Source organism: Canis lupus, chromosome 3 (assembly GCF_003254725.2).
Source record: "Canis lupus dingo isolate Sandy chromosome 3, ASM325472v2, whole genome shotgun sequence".
Taxonomy (NCBI): domain Eukaryota; kingdom Metazoa; phylum Chordata; class Mammalia; order Carnivora; family Canidae; genus Canis; species Canis lupus.
The window spans coordinates 32,672,120-32,690,749 of NC_064245.1; the positions used below are offsets into that span (position 1 = coordinate 32,672,120).

General features: G+C 35.9%; 1 long non-coding RNA gene across 1 annotated transcript in view; it reads left to right on the forward strand.

Annotated features, from left to right (window-relative positions):
- The window catches only part of LOC112654048 (uncharacterized), a 53,647-nt gene extending 36,327 nt beyond the window's left edge, over nt 1–17,320 (forward strand). Inside the window, exon 4 of the long non-coding RNA XR_003132677.3 lies at nt 17,146–17,320. This is a non-coding gene — a long non-coding RNA (uncharacterized LOC112654048). The remainder of the gene's footprint in view (nt 1–17,145) is intronic.
- The last annotated feature ends 1,310 nt before the right edge of the window (nt 17,321–18,630 follow it).

The following is an 18,630-nucleotide window of genomic DNA, read 5'->3' on the forward strand; positions in this document are numbered from 1 at the left end:
TCTTATATCCTCATTGGAAATGAGTTTTCAATTTGCCTTAAAGTTATCTAACAGTCAAAAATAAGAAAATAATCCTATAATCCAAATAAATTACAGGATTCACACTTGACAGAACTATTTCTAGTTTAGAGGCAAGAGGAAAATAACCTGCAACAATTAGGCATAGGGATAAGGTAATATAATGCAGGGGTCAGTCCTCTTAGCAACACTTTTACAGTAGGCACAGGGCTCTTTCTCACCTTGGGGTATATTCAGCAAAACTAGTTGTTTGGAATGATCAAAATTATATGAAATGGTTACATGGCCCTCCTATAATCTAGTCTAACATAAAGATAGCTTTTAGTTGGTTAAAGGAATAATAGTATACTGTCTTTCAGGCAATCCTCTATAAATATGATTTTTTCATTGTTAAGAGCCTGAAAATTAATAATCACAGCAGGTTCATGACCACACTCTGACAAGATGCACTGGAGTAGAAAATTCTATGTTGTCATCATCCTGTTGTGAAAACCAAGGTCACTCATATGGACCATGGATGGCTTGGAGAGACTCACCCTGTCTTGTATAATTGTGTTATTCAAACCCTCTCAAGTACATACATGTTCTCTAGCAAGAAATTCTTGTAAATAGTCTTATTGTTATGTATTGTCTACATGACTTTTGTTCCACTTGCCATATTGAAGGCTCTGTCGTCAAATTCCCATAATTGCATACATTTTTTACCTTATTTGGCTTATTTGAGTTATTTAATTTTAAATAAAAAGGAAGCTAATAATTTGATACTGAACCAAGAATGAAACAGCACTGAGCTTAAACCTTTTACTGGAGCTAAAGTTTAAGTTGAGGATTAAAATTTTCATAGATAAAGAAATGAATGTACCATACTGGAGAAAATTCTTAGCTATCTATGTTACAGAAAAAAAAATAGAAATGTTATGCAATATTCCAGTGACATTCAGTCTTCATCTTATATTGTATATATTCATGTAATGCTTAATATTAATGCTTGCCCTACTCTCTTGATAAGATATAAATTATCTGCTAGTTTCTAGCCTCATTATATCATACCTTCTCTTTTACTTAATGCATAGGGAATTTTGATCATGCTATTTACTTTAATTAATATTATTCCAGATTCATACATTTGATTCTTTTGATCAAAAACTAAGCAGCAGATTTATGCATGTGCATATATCTACCAAAGAAATATTATGTCTTTTGTAACACTATTCATTTCTTGAATAATTTTTGATTTGTGCTACATATTCATTGCATTAGAAGTAAAAGGTATTGAGAAATATTTGTATACTACTCTCTATTCTGATTTCCTCACTTCGTATTACCATTTTGTTTCTTATTATGATCCCCATCCCTACTCCTCTTGTCTGGGGTTCTGAACCCTTCCTCATTTGTTCATTTATGCACTGGATATTTATATGGCTGAAGTGTTGTTGAAAAGTATGGAGGATTCAGTGATGAAGACAAATGACCTACTTATCTTTAGGGACCTTGGCATTCTAACTGAGGAGGCACAACACAAAAAGTGGAGGAATAAATGTAAGATACTAGTACAGACTACAGGAAACTAAATAAAGCAAAGTAAGTGATAGAGTTTATGGGAGGTTACTGGAGGCTATTTTAGTTCAGTGGTCACAGAAGACCTCTTTACAGCAGTGATATTTAAGTAGGGAACTGAAAGAAATATTAGCAAGTCATAACAAGGTTTGGGAAGAAAACATTCCAGACAAAAAGAACAGCAACAAACTAGGGGTGGTGGAAGGGGAGGTGGACAGGGGTGGGGGTGACTGGGTGACAGGCACTGAGGTGGGCACTTGACGGGATGAGCACTGGGTGATATTCTATATGTTGGTAAATTGAACACCAATAAAAAATAAATGTATTAAAAGAAAAAGAACCCAAAGTAACATAACAAATAAAGAGGCACTGGCAGGATTTGAACTCAAAAAAAAAAAAAAAAAAAAACACCAAGTACCAAAAAGCTGAGAAAGGAAGGAGGTTGGTGTGTTGCAGAAGTAGCAAGTCAGCCAGTGTAGATGGAAGGGTGTTAAACTCCGCCAGAGTTGAGGTTTGTACAGCATAACGAGGAATTACATGGTTTGACTAACACAATTAAAACATTATTCTGAATGTTCTCCGGAGAATTAAGTGTAGGGGACTAGAGGGGAAAGAGGAAGACTAGTTAGAAAGCCATTTCCAAGAATGATCAGACAGGTGGATTAGGAGCATAGCCTCCGACAATATAGGTAATATAGGTAGTACCTAATGGGGGATTACACTATGGCGATAGCAGGAAAAGTGGTAAAAATATTCTAAGTCAAAGGTATTAGTTGACCCTTAAAACAACGCATAATTAAAGGCACCAACACTTTTTCTGTCGAAATTCCACATATTCCTTTTGACTCCCCCAAACTTAACTACTAATAGCCTACTATTGACTAGGAAGGAGCCTTATGGATAACATAAATAGCAATTAAAACATATTTTGCATATGAATTATATACTGTATTATTGAAATAAAGTAAGCTAGAAAAATGTTATTAAAATCATAAGAGAAAATATATTTACAGTACTATATTTATTAAAAAACAAAAGCCTGCATGTAAGTGGACCTGCACAGTTCAAATCCTGTTATTCAAGGGTCAACTGATATTTTGGATATAGAACTGGCAGATGGTTGACTTCCCAATAGATTGTATGTGGGATATGGGAGAATGAGAAGAATCCATAGTAACCTCAATGCCTGAGTAATCAGAGGATGCAAGCGGTATTAATTGAAATGTGAATAAAAGTGAAGCACTCTTTTGGAAATGAAATATCCTGTGTTAGACATGTTCTGCATGAACATGTTTATTAGTCTTGCTCTAAGTTCTTCAATTATTTTTTTTCAGAGAGTTTTGGTTTTATTTTTTCTATTAAATGTCATTTTCTTTTTAAATTCACTTTGTATTTTACTATTTCACTCTTTCTACCTACTTGAGATTTAATTTGTTCTTCTTTATGTTGTTTCTCAAAGTTTAATCTGAGATGACTGATTTTAAAAATTTATATTCCATAAAATACAGGCACACATTATAATATATATTTTTCAAGAATTGAGGCAAAATGATATTAATTAAATACATTAAAATAGCTACCTATAAGTTGTGATGTAATGAGAATAAGTGAATAAATAACTCAATTTTTAAAAAGACAAAGGTGAACAAGACCAAATTATTGTCCTCAAGAAATAAACTCTGGTGTGTAAAACTGACAAATAGTTATGATTAAAACAAAGATATTTGAAAGTTATTATGGGATCAAAGAAGAGAGTAGTTTAACGGTATTCAGAAAAGGAGGTTCTTTCATATCATCTTTAAAATTAATTCATTTTAATTTTCATCATCAAATGTTTATTAAGAACTTATCATGGACTAGAAACTGCTATTAACCAAATGGAGGTAATAGTATTATCCTTTCCAATATTCACTACTTCTTCCTGAAAGAGCGTTCTACATCTCTGCTCAGTCCTCTTGCTTTTTCTATCAAGAGACTGATATAACCCAAGTAGGCTTTTCCTTTAGTCTGAGTCCAAGACCGAGCAGACAGGTGGATTAGGAGCATAGCCTCCAACAAACCTTAGCCAGCATATAATGTAACCAAGAAATAAACTTCATTATTTTTAGCCCAAATCCACTCTCACCACCAATGACGACTCCACCTTGTTTTCCAATATAGATACTAAACTGAATTTCCCTTTAACACCTTGTTGGTTGTGTGCCAATCAGGGTTCAATTGGAGAAACAGAACCACTAAGAAATACATGCACAGGGACCCCATGTGTGCATGCTGGTGCCTTTGGGATATTTTTAGCTACCTAATTTAATCTTGTCTGATTTAACCTGACTTGTTTTCAGTGTCTAATTGTGATTAGAAAACATATCCCATAGGATTTCAAGTTCTTGTGCTTGTTGTGTTTATAAGCGTACCTCAGAGATACTGCAGGTTCAGTTCCAGATCACTGCAAAAAAGCAAATATCACAATAAAACGAGTCAAATGAGCTTTTGATTTCCCAGTGCATATAAGAGTTATAGTCACACTATATTGTAATCTGTTAAGTATGTGATAGCATTATGTCTAAAAACATAATGTATGGGGCACCTGCGTGGCACAGTCAGCTGGGCCTCTGACTCTTGGTTTCCACTCAGGTCATGATCTCATGAGATCTAGCCCAATTTTGGGATCCCAGCTCAGTGGAGAATTGGCTTGGGTTTCTCTCTCCCTCTCCTCTGCTTCTCCCCCAGTAAATAAGTTAAAAAATAGTGTGTACACCTTAATTAAAAATATTTCATTGCTAAAAAATACTAGTCATCGTCTGAGTTTTCAGCAAGTTATAATTACTGATTGCCAGTCACCATAACACATATTATAATAATGAGAAAGTTTGAAATACTGTAAGATTTACTAAAATGTGACAGAGACATGAAATGAGCAACTGCTGTTGGAAAAATGGGGCTGATAGACTTGCTTGATGCAGGGTTTGCACAAACCTTCAATTTGTAAAAAACAATATTTGCAGAGTGTGATAAAGTGAAGTGCAATAAATTACAGTATATCTGTGCTTTATGTCCTAGGAAATGTTCTTTGTTGGTTAATGCTTTTTATACACTTGAAAAGAATGCATATCTGGCAGTGATTAGTTTGTACTGTTCTGTAAATGCAAATTAGGTCAAGTGAGTTAGTGTGGTACAAGTCTTCTATATACTTATTTTATTTTTCCACTTGTTCTATCAATAACTAAGAGAGGGACATTTAAATATCCATCTATAATTATGAATTTGCCTGTTTCTCTCTTTCATGATTTTTGAAGTTTTGTTGTTTGGTGAATACATATTTAGAATTCTCATGACTTTCTGGTGAACTATCTCTTTTATCAATAGGACACATCATTTTTTTATTTCTTAGAAATAATTTTGTATTAAACTCTCTTCTACCTGATATTAATGCAATAAACTACACAAGCTTTACTATGCATAGATGTGTACATATTTTTTATTCTTTCAAACTTCTTTGTGTCCTTATATTTAACGTGAAATATTTTTGGTGATTCTGTCATTGGATCTTGCTCTTTTTTTCTAGTGTGGAAATCTCTGCCTTCTATTTAGCTTTCATTCCATTGGCATTTAATGTAATTATTGATATAGTTTAGTTTAAATCTACTGTCTTACCATTGTTTTCCATTTAGTCTTCTCTTGTTTTGTTCCTTTACTGCTCCTTTTTTGCCTTCCCTTTGGTTAATTGAATCTTTATTTTTTTCTTCACTATTTGGCTTCTTAGCTGTATATTCATGTACTTCTTCCCCTAGTGATTCATGTATGGCTAACAGTTTTTATCCTTAACCTATCAAAGTGTACAGTTAGAATCAGTATTGTGCTATATGTCACCTTGCACATGGGACTTTGTAATTGCTTTCTCTTTGGACTTTATCCCAACAGAGCTCAATCTTCATGTTCCACCTTCCACTACATTTCTTCCTATTTCACACTTTACTCCTTGCATTTTACCAGTTAGTCCCTATTTTCTCATTAATTAGCAGTTTCTCTATTTTTTTAATTTTTAAAATATTTTATTTATTTATTTATTTGAAAGAGAGTACAGAATGGGGGGAAGGGGAAGAAGGAGAGGGACAAGCAGACTCCCTGCGGAGCAGGGAGATCCACATGGGACTTGATCCAGGACCCTGAGATCATGACCTGAGCTAGTCAGATGCTTAAGCAACTGAGCCACCAGGATCCCCTCTAATTTTTAAAAATAATATTCATATAGCTGCTCAAGCCTTTACTGAATCTAACATCTGGGCCACTTAATAGGCAATTTCTACTGACTGGTTATTTATTTATTTTCTTGACTATGGACCACGTTTTTCCATTTGTTACATTTCTAGTAATTTTCTGTTGTAACTGGGAATTTTGAAAGATATATTGTTAGAGACTGATTTTTAAAAAAAAATCCTCTCAAGAACTTAATTGTTAGCTTAGAAGGTAGTTAATGATTAGTTGATTCCTCTGAACTTTTATTGGCTTTGTTTTATGTTGTGTTAGGGACAATCTATGAAAAGAACAAGGTATTTTCCAAATCCTCCTTTCTTGATGGGACTTATCTTCCAAATTGCTTTGTGGTCTTGTCACTACTTGGTTCTACATTTGTTTGGTTGACTCCAATATCTTCCTGAACTAAATCTCTTGTATTACTCCTTCCCTTTCAATACCAGAATAACTACTCTTTGGAAGTTTTAGGGTATTTTGTGTTGCCCAGCACTCAAAGACTCATGGTAGATCCCACACAGATTCCTCCTATCACACACATAGTGTACCCCCACACCTGCATTTGTCCTGAATTCTGATCTACACATCTTTCACTCAACATTACAATCATGCTATGCCCAGTTTTCAGTTTCTGAACCAGGTTCAGGAAACTGCAGGCAGAGAACCATGGCAATCATGGGCTCACATCTAGAGCATATTTTTTAATGTATTTTTTTCTGTTTTTATGTTGTTTTCATTAGAGCCAGTCTACTACAAGTTACTCCATTATATATGGTAGTGGAAGCCTTGACCTCCTCTGAAAATGCTGCTTTTTGCCCCATTCTCTCATCTTCTTGTAGACCAGCAATTACATATATATGTTAGAAATTTACACCATATCTTTATTTTTAAAATTTCCTTTCCTTTTTTAAAAAAAGTATTTATTTGAGAGGGAGAGAAGAGAGAGAGAGAGAGAGAGAGAGAGAGAGCAAGTAGGGGGAGGGGAGAAGGAGAGGGAGAAACAGACTCCATGCTGAGTGGGGAGCCTGGTGCAGGCCTAGGTCCCAGAACCCTGAGATTATGACCTGAGCCAAAATTAACAGTTGGAATCTTAACTGACCGAACCACCCACATACCCCCTATTTCCTCTCATTTTGTTCTCTTTTTTTGTTTTAACCTGTGTGATATCTGCTGACTTCTCAGCTGCTGAGTTCACCAGCTCTCTCTTCAGTTTTGGCTTGTTTGCTGTTAAGTCTTGATGAAACTCTTATTTGCTTATTTCAATTTTTCAGTTCTAGAATTTCCATTTGATTATTTTCCACCAATTTCTATCTTTTGGTAAAAAAAAAAAAGAATCTCCATTTTGTTCTCTCTTGCTCTCCCTTTCAAAAAATATATTTACCAGGGTTGTTTTAAAATCTATTTTAATCCCAAAACTTTAATATCTGCATTGTATATGGGTTTATTCGTTTTGTCTATTTTCCTCTTGGCCCTATTTATTGCTGTGCCTGGTTAATTTTTATTGAATCTTGGATATTGTGTGTGAAAAATTGTAGGTGTTCAAAGTAATATTCTCCCAGGAGAAGATCTTTTTTAGCTTTTGGAAGGCAATTTTGCTTAATCTTTTCATGGTTTGGTTGATTCTTAGAGGGAAGATTTATGTGACCTGTAGAGGAACCAGAGTATAGTTTGGTTAATTGTGGACTGAGAGTTGTCATTATAGAGCTTGGTTATTTTAGTTTCTTCTAATTTAAAATGTGACCCTTGGGAATTAGCAAGGTTTCCTCTTCCTCAACAGACTCTGAATTCCAATTTTGTGTGCCTAGCATTAGAGAACTGCTAAACAAGTATTCTCCCTTTGAAATCTGTTAGCTTTAATAATCGCTGTTTTAGGGCTGATTGTTTTAGGTTATTATTATTCCTGGACAAAGATCCCCCCTTTAATTGGTAGATGCATGTTTTATTTCTGTTAAATTATACCTTTAAGAGTTTGTCCTGCTTCATATTTAATTTTCATCTAGGGTGAACCCAATTATGACTAAGCAATCTTAAATATCTCATATTCATAATTTTTAAATATTTTAAAACTCATTTATACTTCATTAACTTGCTTTTCACACTTTTAATCCCTATGCTTTTTACAAAGGGTCAAATAATCAATATTTTAGACTTTGTGGGCACATTTGGTCTCTGTCATGTAGTCTGCTTTGTTTTTGTCAACCTTTTGAAACCATTCATTTCCCATGATCCATATGTGCTGACCATGCTCTGTTTTCAGCAGTGACTCTTTTTTTCTTTTTGCATTCGCCAGTTTCATGTTCCTTTATAGAACAAGTTTGGTTTCTTTCTTAACCCTCTTTAATGAGCTCTGCAAAATTTATATTCATATTCTGTTGTACCCAAGATCACGAATCCCAGAAACCGCCAAGGAGCCGACACCAATGCAATCACACGAGGGTTTATTTACAAGCTCGAGCCTGGGTCCAAGTATACCCAACCCAGCGGAGCAGGGACTTGGACTCCGAGACTAAGAGGCGTAGCAACTTTATAGGGGCCAGTGGCCAATGGGATAGGCAGAAAGTTGCACAGTCATGCTGGTCCGCTGAGCCGGATTTCCGGTTAGGGTGTGTCCTGGTCTTTGATTAGGGCGGGGCAGTGCCCTAAGTAATAAGCAGGTCAGCGCAAGGCGGGTGCAGCCCAAAATAGAGTCAGTCCTGCTCTGCTTGTCCAAGGGTAGGGGATTTTGTTAAATTTCCTGGGTCCCACAATTCTCCTTTTTTTTTTTTTTTTCCCTTCCCTGAACTTTCTTTTTTAAATCTTCGTTTTGTGTTCTTTAAACATAGAGGAGATTAATTCACTCTGTCTTTAAAAGTTAGAGGTCATTTTATTATAATTTTTGTTACTTTTCTGGAAACATTTTTCTAGCGAAGAAAAATCCACTTATGGATCCAGTCTTCTCTTCCCTTTCTTTTTTTTTTTGTAGATTCTCTTTGTATAGGTTATTTTCTGGGTCCTCTGTGCTTGACTAAATTTGAGTAAGTACATGTTTCTATGCTATTTCGAGAGTATAACATGTTGAGGAGGAAACAAGACAATGTTGAAGTCTAACAAGAATTTTCCTGATAACATAGGGTTCTTTCTTTTCTCTGCATTTGGCAATATTAGACATTTGGGGTCTTTCCATAGTTCAGCTACTGTGGACATAGCTGCTATAAACATTGGGGGTGCAGGTGTCCCTTCAGATCACTACATTTCTGTCTTTAGGATAAATACTTAGTAGTTAAATTGCTGGGTCACAGAGTGAGTAGCTCTATTTTTTACTTTTTGAGGAATTTACATACTCTTTTCCAAAGAGGCTGTACCAGCTTGCATTCCCACTAGAAGTATAAGAGGGTTCCCCTTTCTCTGCATCTTCACCATTTCTCCTTTCCTGACTTGTTAATTTTAGCAATTGTGACTAGTGTGAGGTGGCATCTTTTTGTGGTTTTGATTTGTATTTCCCTAATGCTTCTAGATGTTGAGCATTTTTTTTTCAGTCCTGCAAGGCAATTCTGGCAGCCAGAGGGCGCCTCAGTCCCACCTGCAGCACCGCCCCTGCACCTGCACTTGCTGGGAACCTGGCAAGGCCTCCAGAAGAGGGAATCTGGGATGGGGGGACCTTGGAGGGAGCCCAGCATTAGCAGATGAGAGCCTGGAGATGTGGAAGACAGCGGCTTTTCATGCTTCAGGCAGGACAGGGTCCTGGGGAGCAGGTGTGGGAAGGGAGTGTGGAAGGGAATTGGGTCTGACTCCTGGGGCCCACAAATAGGGAGGGGGCACCTTCAGAAAAGTAAGTGATTGCTGTGTTTGGGAGGCCTGGGGCTTGGATGTCGAAGAACTGGAGGCCCAAATACCTGGATAGAAGTACTGAACAGCAGTTTAGTGAAAGGAGGTGGAAGGAGGAGAGATGCCCCCAGGTCTCCAGACTATATACTTCCCTTTAAGACCACTTTTGCTACATCCCAAAGGTTCTGAAGAGTTGTATTTTCATTTTCATTTATTTCCATGATTTTTAAAAAATCCTTTAATTTCCTGGTTGACCCATTCATTGTTTAGTTAGAATATTGTTTAATCTCCATGTATTTGAGTTCTTTCCAAATTTCCACTTGTGATTGAGTTCAAGTTTCAAAGCATTGTGATCTGAAAATATACAGAGAATAACCCTATTTTTGGTACCAGTTGAGACCTGATTTGTGACCCAGTATGTGGAGAATTCTGTAATCGAGAGAATGTTCCATGTGTACTCAAAAGAATGTATTTTCTGTTGCTTTAGGATGGAATGCTCTCTATATATCTGTGAATGCCATCTGATTCAGTGCATCATTCAAGGTCCTGTTTCCTTGTTGATCTTCTGCTTAGATGATCTTGCCATTGCTGTGAGTTAGGTGTCAATATCACCTACTATTATTGTGTTATTATTGATGTTTTTCTTTAACTTTGTTATTAACTGGATTATATAATATTTGGCTGCTCCCATGTTAGGGCATTAAATATACAATTGTTAGATCTTTTTGTTGGATAGACCCTTTAATTATGATATAGTGTCCTTCCTCATCTCTTATTACAGTCTTTGGTTTAAAATCTAATTTGTCTGATATTAAGGATTTCTATCTCTGCTTTCTTTTGTTTAGTTTTACACCCCCTCACATTCAATCTGGAGGTGTCTATGGGTCCAAAATGTATCTCTTATAGACAGCACATCAATGGGTCTTGGTTTTTTATTCCATTCTGATACCCTGTGTCCTTTGATTGGGGCATTTAGCCCATTTACATTCAGAGTAACAATGGAAAGATAGGAATTCAGTGCTGTTGTATTACCTGTAAAGTCACTGTTTCTGTATATTGTCTGTTCCTTTCTGGCCTATGTTACTTTTGGGTTTTCTCTTCACTTAAATGATTCTCTCTAATAAGTCTTGCAGCACTGGTTTAGTGATCACAAATTCTTTTAGCTTCTATTTGTCCTGGAAGCTTTTAATCTCTCCTACTTAAAACACAGCCTTGGGATCCCTGGGAGGTGCAGCGGTTTGGCGCCTGCCTTTGGCCCAGGGCACGATCCTGGAGACCCGGGATCAAATCCCACGTCGGGCTCCCGGTGCATGGAGCCTGCTTCTCCCTCTGCCTGTGTCTCTGCCTCTCTCTCTCTCTGTGTGACTATCATAAATAAATAAAAATTAAAAAAAAAAGTTTAAAAACAAAAAAAAAAAAACAAAAAAAAAACCACAGCCTTGCTGGATAAAGTATTCTTGTTGCATGTTTTTCTCATTAGGTACCCTGAATATATCATGCAATTATTTTCTGACCTGCCAGGTCTCTGTGGACAGATCTGCTGTCTTTTGCCATTCTAAAGTTTAATGTTTCTACCCTCTTAGGTTTTGGACTTTTTGTCCCAAGCTTCTTTCAGCATTTTTGTTGTCTGAGATTTGCAAGTTTCACATATATCCAGATGTTGACATAATTTTATTGATTTTGAATGGGGGTTCTCTGTACCTTCTTGACTTGAATGCACATTTCTTTCCCTAGATTAGGAAATTTCTCTGCTATAATTTCCTCCAAGACACCTTCTACTTCCTCTCTCTTTCCTCTTCTTCTGTGACCCAAACTATTCTAATATTGCTTTACTTTATGGTATCATGTATCTCTCAAATTCTTCCCTCATGATCCTGTAGTTATTTATCTCTCTTTTTCTCAGGTTTTTTATTTTTTTATCATGTTGTCTTCTCTATCAGTAATTCTCTCTTTTGCACCATTTATCCTAGCAGTAAGAGCCTCCATTTTAAATTGAATCTCATTAATAACCTTTTTTATGTCAACTTGATTATACTTTAGTTCTTTTATTTCTCCAGAAATGGATTCTCTAGAGTCTTCTAAGCTTTTTACAAAGCCAGCTAGTATCTTTATAATCATTATTCTGAACTCTATTTCAGACATCTTATTTATATCCATACTAGTTAGTTCCCTAGCAGTCAGTACTGCCTCTTCTTCCTTTTTGAGATGAGTTTTTCTGTCTTTTTATTCTTACAGCAAGTGGTCACCTTTCTATTTATAGACTTGCAGCAATTCATTTCTTAGACCGCTGGTTGAGTTCACAGGTATTCAGACTGATTGGATAGCTATCTAGCTGAATTCCTGGGACCAGACAAAACTAAGATCTCCTACTCCTCTGCCATCTTTAAAAGTCCAATCATACTATTTTTTTCCTTTTTTCTTAAATTTAAATTCAATTATCCAACATATAGTACATACTTAGATCCAGATGTAGTGTTCAATATTTTTTCAGTTGTGTATCCTACCCAGTGCTCATCACATTAGATACCCTCCTTAAAGCTTATCAAGAAATTGCCCTATCTCCCTACTCAACTTCTTTCCAGCAACCCTCAGTTTGTTTCCTATAATTAAGAGTCTCTCATGGTTTTTCTCTTTTGTGATGATTTCCTATTCAGATCTCTCTCCCATACCCTATGATTCTCTGTGTTGTTTCTTATATTCCACATTTTAGTGAAATCATATAATTGTCTTTCTCTGATTGACTTATTTCACTTGTGACTGTTTCCTTTGCTATGAAGAAGCCTTTTTTTGGATGAAGTCCCAGTAGTTCATTTTTGCTTTTGCTTCCCTTGCTTTGAGACACATCTGGGAAGAAGTTACTATGGCTGAGGTCATAGAGGTTGCTGCCTGTGATCTCCTTTGGGATTTTGATAGATTCCTGCCTCACAATTAGGTCTTTTATCCAATTTTAGGTTTTCTTTTGTGTGTATGGTGTCAGAAAGTGGTCCAGTTTCATTTTTCTGCATGTGGCTGTCCAATATTCCCAATACTATTTGTTGAAGAGACTATCTTTCTTCCATTAGGTATTGTTTCCTGCCCTGTTGAAGATGAGTTGACCATAGAGTTGAGGGTCCATTTATGGGTTCTCTATTCTGACTCAATTGGATCATGTGTCGGTTTTTGTGAAGTCACCCCACTGTCTTGATGATAACAAGCTTTGTAATACAGCTGGAAGTCTGCAGTGTGATGCCCCAAGCCTTGGTTTTATGTGTCATCATTTCTCTGGCTACTCAGGGTCTTTTCTGGTTCCATACAAATCTTAGAATAATTTGTCCCAGCAATCTCTGAAGCAAAGTCCATGGTATTTTGTTTTTTTTTTTTTTTTTTTTTTTTTTTTTTTCTTCTTACTGATTTTGTTTTTTTTTTTTTTTTTTTTTTTTTTTTTTTTTATTTTTTTTTTTTTTATTGGTGTTCAATTTACTAACATACAGAATAACACCCAGTGCCCGTCACCCATTCACTCCCACCCCCCGCCCTCCTCCCTTCTACCACCCCTAGTTCGTTTCCCAGAGTTAGCAGTCTTTAGTGTTCTGTCTCCCTTTCTGATATTTCCCACACATTTCTTCTCCCTTCCCTTATTTCCCTTTCACTATTATTTATATTCCCCAAATGAATGAGAACATATAATGTTTGTCCTTCTCCGACTGACTTACTTCACTCAGCATAATACCCTCCAGTTCCATCCACGTTGAAGCAACTGGTGGGTATTTGTCAATTCTAATAGCTGAGTGTGGAAGGAGCCTCGGTGTCCAACGAAAGATGAATGGATAAAGAAGATGTGGTTTATGTATACAATGGAATATTACTCAGTCCATGGTATTTTGATAGGGATTGCATTGAACCTGTAAATTGCCCAGGGTAGCATAAACATTTTTATAATATTTATTCTTCCAATCCATGAGCATGGAATGTTTTTCCAACTCTTTGTGTCTTTCTCAATTTTTTTCATAAGTGTTTTGTAGTTTTTAGAGCACAGATCCTTTATATCTTCGGTTAGGTTTATTCCTAGGTATCTAATAGTTTTGGGTGCAACTGCAAATGGGATTGATTTCTTAATTTCTCTTTTTTCAATCTCATTGTTAGTACATAAATATGCAACTGATTTCTGTGCATTGATTTTATATCCTACCATGTTGCTGAATTGCTATCTTTTTTATTTTCCACATAAACTCTGCAAAGAGTGAGAGCCAATCAAACTATTGTAAAAACAGATCTACAATTAAATTTTCTTTCTGCTTATTCCTTCTCTTCAACCCATATTAGGTAATAACATGTTGATTATTTGTGTCTCATGGACTATACCATTCCAGACACAACTTCTTGCAACTTTCAGAGCTAATTGGTCATGAGAAAATATTTTACACATTTAATTTTGCTACCGCTAAGGAAATAAAGTGACAAATCTACATTAGTGAAAGTGAAGACTAATTACCTGGGAGCTACTTTTTTTAATTATGGTCTTGTATTAACAAGACCTATGTAATACATATGTATGTAATGTATGTATCTTGTATGTATCTTGTATGTAATACATAAATGTATTAATACATTTTACAGGTATATGCAACTTAGTCTGAAACTAGACTAATTCTGTCTGGGTTGATTTAGAACTGTGTGAACATCCATCCATATATAATCACAAGTCTATCATGGTGGAAATATACTTTCCACCCACTGCATATTTATTGTAGTTTAGGCATAGACTGCAAAAAGATTTTAGAATTTTCTATACGGACGGGGAAGAGAAACAAAGAAATGAATAGGAACACATAAATATAGGTTAAAGTGTTTACAGACCTCAGGTAGTAACTATGTGACTTGAAGCACTAAAATAATTGTTTTATTAGACCAAGGTTCACTTTTCTTGGCTTATTGTTGATGTCTGCATATCTCTTTGGACACTTTACAAATGAACTAGTAAATTGTTCTGTGTAGAAGTTTCTTCAATGGTGCTTTTGGAGATGATTGCCTCTATGTTTACATTAGAGCCTCTTAAGCAATTCAGTAGCTATTAATACTCAAGAGAGGTAATTTTGAAGTGCAGAGAGCTATTAAATACACTTGTATATATACCATTTATCTTTCTTTTTCTCTTGCCTCACTCCTACTAGCATAAAAATATTTTGCTATATTTTACATCAGAAGGAATAGGAAAAAAATAATTATTTACTGCGTCACTGCTTAAACACTTTAATAGAGAAATTGGGGGGCATGGGGTGTGGCTTTAACTGTTTCCAATGACCTTCTATGTCCCCTTTATCTTTGATCTGGGTAATCAATAACTGGCAGCATGTATAGACTATTTGTATAATCCAAGGACATTCCCATTCTGGTGCTTGAAAACGTTTGGTGAAATTTCTGGTGCAGAAGGATGGAGACATGTAAGACCTTCACAGTGGATTATTTCCTGATGCATAGAGAAAAACAATCACATTCTGAGTCACTACTCCTTTCATCTCACCATAGTTGGATAGCATGATATTTGATTAAAGGTATAAATCAAGGAATGGGAGTCTTGAGCTATGTGTTGTAAATTATTTGAAGTAATCTCTATGAACTTATTCAAAATAGCTACCAAAGCAACATAACATAACAACAACAACAACAACAAAAACCCAGTTATTTTGTTAACTGAGAAGTCATGAAATGAGCCATTTTAAAACAGAATAGTTTCCTTTGATGCTTATCATGTGTTCTTGCTGACCAGATTTTGTTTTGCTTTCAATTTAATAATTTAGAACTCAACTACTATTCCACAGCTAAAAACATAAAGCAAGGTTATCTATTAATCAGGCTATTTCCCTAGGCAGTTTGCTTTAGAAACAGAAATATTATTCAATCAATGGGATATTTCCTGAAGGCCTGGAATTTTATTCTTGCTTTCATCATTTGGGAAATTTCAAGAGGCTGAGAATTTTTGTTAGAAGGTATAAATATTTAATAAGAATTTCCCAAAGAAACTAGAGTTATGTTGCCTTTATTATATTGCACTGGTCATATTGTGTTTCACAAGATCTTTATATATCTGTCATCCTACTCTGTTATTTGAAGGAAGAAATCATGTCGGTTACTTTCCTATCTCTTCATCTACTTAATAATCTTTAACACAAAGTACATTCTCAAAAAATTTTACAAAGTAATGAATGAATGAATGTGAAAATATTGCATATTAGTTAAAAAACAGCCATCTATCTAGCATAAAATGATGGCAAGGTTTTCCTAGTGGTCTTTGTTGGATTTTAGTCTCCACAAGACTCAATAAAGCAAAAGAGGGCATATTTAATGTGTGCATAATTCTTTACACTGTAGTAAAGAATATTTAGATTTTTGGTATTGATATTATGTGGATTACTATTTTTTCTTATTTTACTTACTATTTTAAGGAAAAGCTTTTGAATTTTTTAATAATAAATTTATTTTTTATTGGTGTTCAATTTGCCAACATACAGAATAACACCCAGTGCTCATCCTAGAGGAGAACACAGGCAATACCCTTTTTGAACTCAGCCACAGTAACTTCTTGCAAGATACATCCACAAAGGCAAAAGAAACAAAAGCAAAAATGAACTATTGGGACTTCATCAAGATAAGAAGCTTTTGCACAGCAAAGGATACAGTCAACAAAACTAAAAGACAACCTACAGAATGGGAGAAGATATTTGCAAATGACGTATCAGATAAAGGGCTAGTTTCCAAGATCTAGAAAGAACTTATTAAACTCAACAGCAAAGAAACAAATGATCCAATCATGAAATGGGCAAAAGACATGAAGCTTTTGAATTTTTAAGAAATTCTATAAAATAGGCTGCCTTGGTAGCTCAGCGGTTTAGCGCCACCTTCAGCCCAGGGACTGATCCTGGAGCCCGGGATCAAGTCCCACGTCATGCTCCCCGCATGGAGCCTGCTTCTCCCTCTGCCTGTGTCTCTGCCTGTCTCTCTCTCTGTGTCTCTCATGAATAAATAAATAAAATCTTTTTAAAAAAAGAAATTCTATAAAATGCTGGACAGGTTGATTGTAACTTTGTCAGCCTTCAGTATTTCCACACCCACACCTGGGATTTATAAAGAAATGTTGCCAAACCAATGTGAGTCTGATTCTTGGTTAGGTACCAACATAGACCATACCAATTGGAGTTGCCTCATAACATCATCTTTATTTGCAGGAAATAAGTAGATCATGGGGAATAATTTTCGAAGCCATTATTCTCTGAACAGGGATAAGCAGTCTCATTTCATTAGGGTTTGGGAAGAATATTCCAAGGAAGAGGCCTTATCATTGCAGGTAATAGGCAGGCATAAAGTTGCACGTGTGCACTGAGAAGACATGCCTATAAAATTTTGTATGTTATACTAATGAAGTTTACGCCCTACCCAGGGTGGGTATTTTAACATTATAATGAAGCTGAGGTAACTATTTGACATGTTATGTTCATTCTAGTGAATCATAGTGGGTTGTACTAAAAATGTTTCTTTTTCTAGTGTACCTGGGTGGCTCAGTGGGTTAAGCGTCTGTCTCCAGCTTGGGTCATAATCCTGGAGTCTCCGGATTGAGTCAAGATCCCCACTCAACTAGGAATCTGCTTCACCATCTGACTCTTCCCCTGCTCATACTACCTCGCTTTCTCAAATAAATAAACACATATTTTGAAAAATACTTCTTTTTCTGTTCCAGCATTTCCTTAGATTCTAAAAGATAAAATTGATAGGTTGAAGTTCCTGAAGTTTGATGAGTTTGAGGGAGTCTCACAGGTGACACAATCAACACCAAAGAAATACAAACAATTATAAGAACATATTATGAACAACTGTATGCCAACAAATTAGGCAATCTGGAAGAAATGAATGCATTCCTAGAGATGTACAGACTACCAAAACTGAGACAGGAAGAACTAGAAAACTTGAGCAGACCCATAACCAGCAATGAAATTGAAGCAGCAATCAAAAATCTCTCAAAAACGAGTCCAGGGCCAGATGTCTTCCCAGGGGAATTTTACCAAACATTTAAAAAATAATATCTATTTTTAAAAAGATTTTATTTGTTCATTAAAGACACACACACAGAGAGAGGCAGAGACCCAGGCAGAGGGAGATGCAGGCTCCATGCAGGGAGCTGAATGTGGGACTCAATCCCGGATTTCCCGGATCATGCCCTGGGTTTAAGGCAGCACCAAACCGCTGAGCCACTGGGGATGCCCCAAGAATATCCATTATTATGAAGCTGTTTCAAAAAATAGAGATGGAAGGAAAAGTTCCAAACTCATTCTATGAGGTCAGCATTACCTTGATCCCCAAACCTGAAAAGAACCCACCAAAAAGGGGGATTACAGACCAATATCCCTGATGAACATGGATACCAAAATACTCACCAAGATATCAACCAATAGGATCCAACAGTACATTAAAAGGTTTATTCACCATATCCAAGTGATATTTATTCCTAGGCTGCAAAGGTGCTTCAACATTCACAAATCAATCAATGTTATATACTACATTAATACAAGAAAGGACAAGAACCATATGATCATCTCAATAGATGCAGAAAAAGTATTTGACAGAATACAGCATCACTTCTTGTTTAAACTCTACACAATGTAAGGATATAGGAAACATACCTCAATATCATGAAAGTTATATATGAAAAGCCTACAGTGAATAGAATTCTCAATTAGAGAAAAACTGCGAGCTTTTCCCCTAAGGTCAGGAACATGACAGGGATGTTCATTCTCACCACTGTTGTTCAACATAGTACTAGAAGTCCTAGCATCAGCAATCAGGCAACAAAAAGAAATAAAATGCAACCAAAGTGGCAAAGTAGTCTGATTCTCAGGTGTGAGTGTTTCACGTGTTTATTTTTGCCAGGAAGGAAATCATTTCAACCCTCTCGACTGACAATGCTCCCCCTGGAAACGTGTACATTCCACATGTAGTATTTCCCATGTCGTGCTGGCTTGTTTGTCACATTCG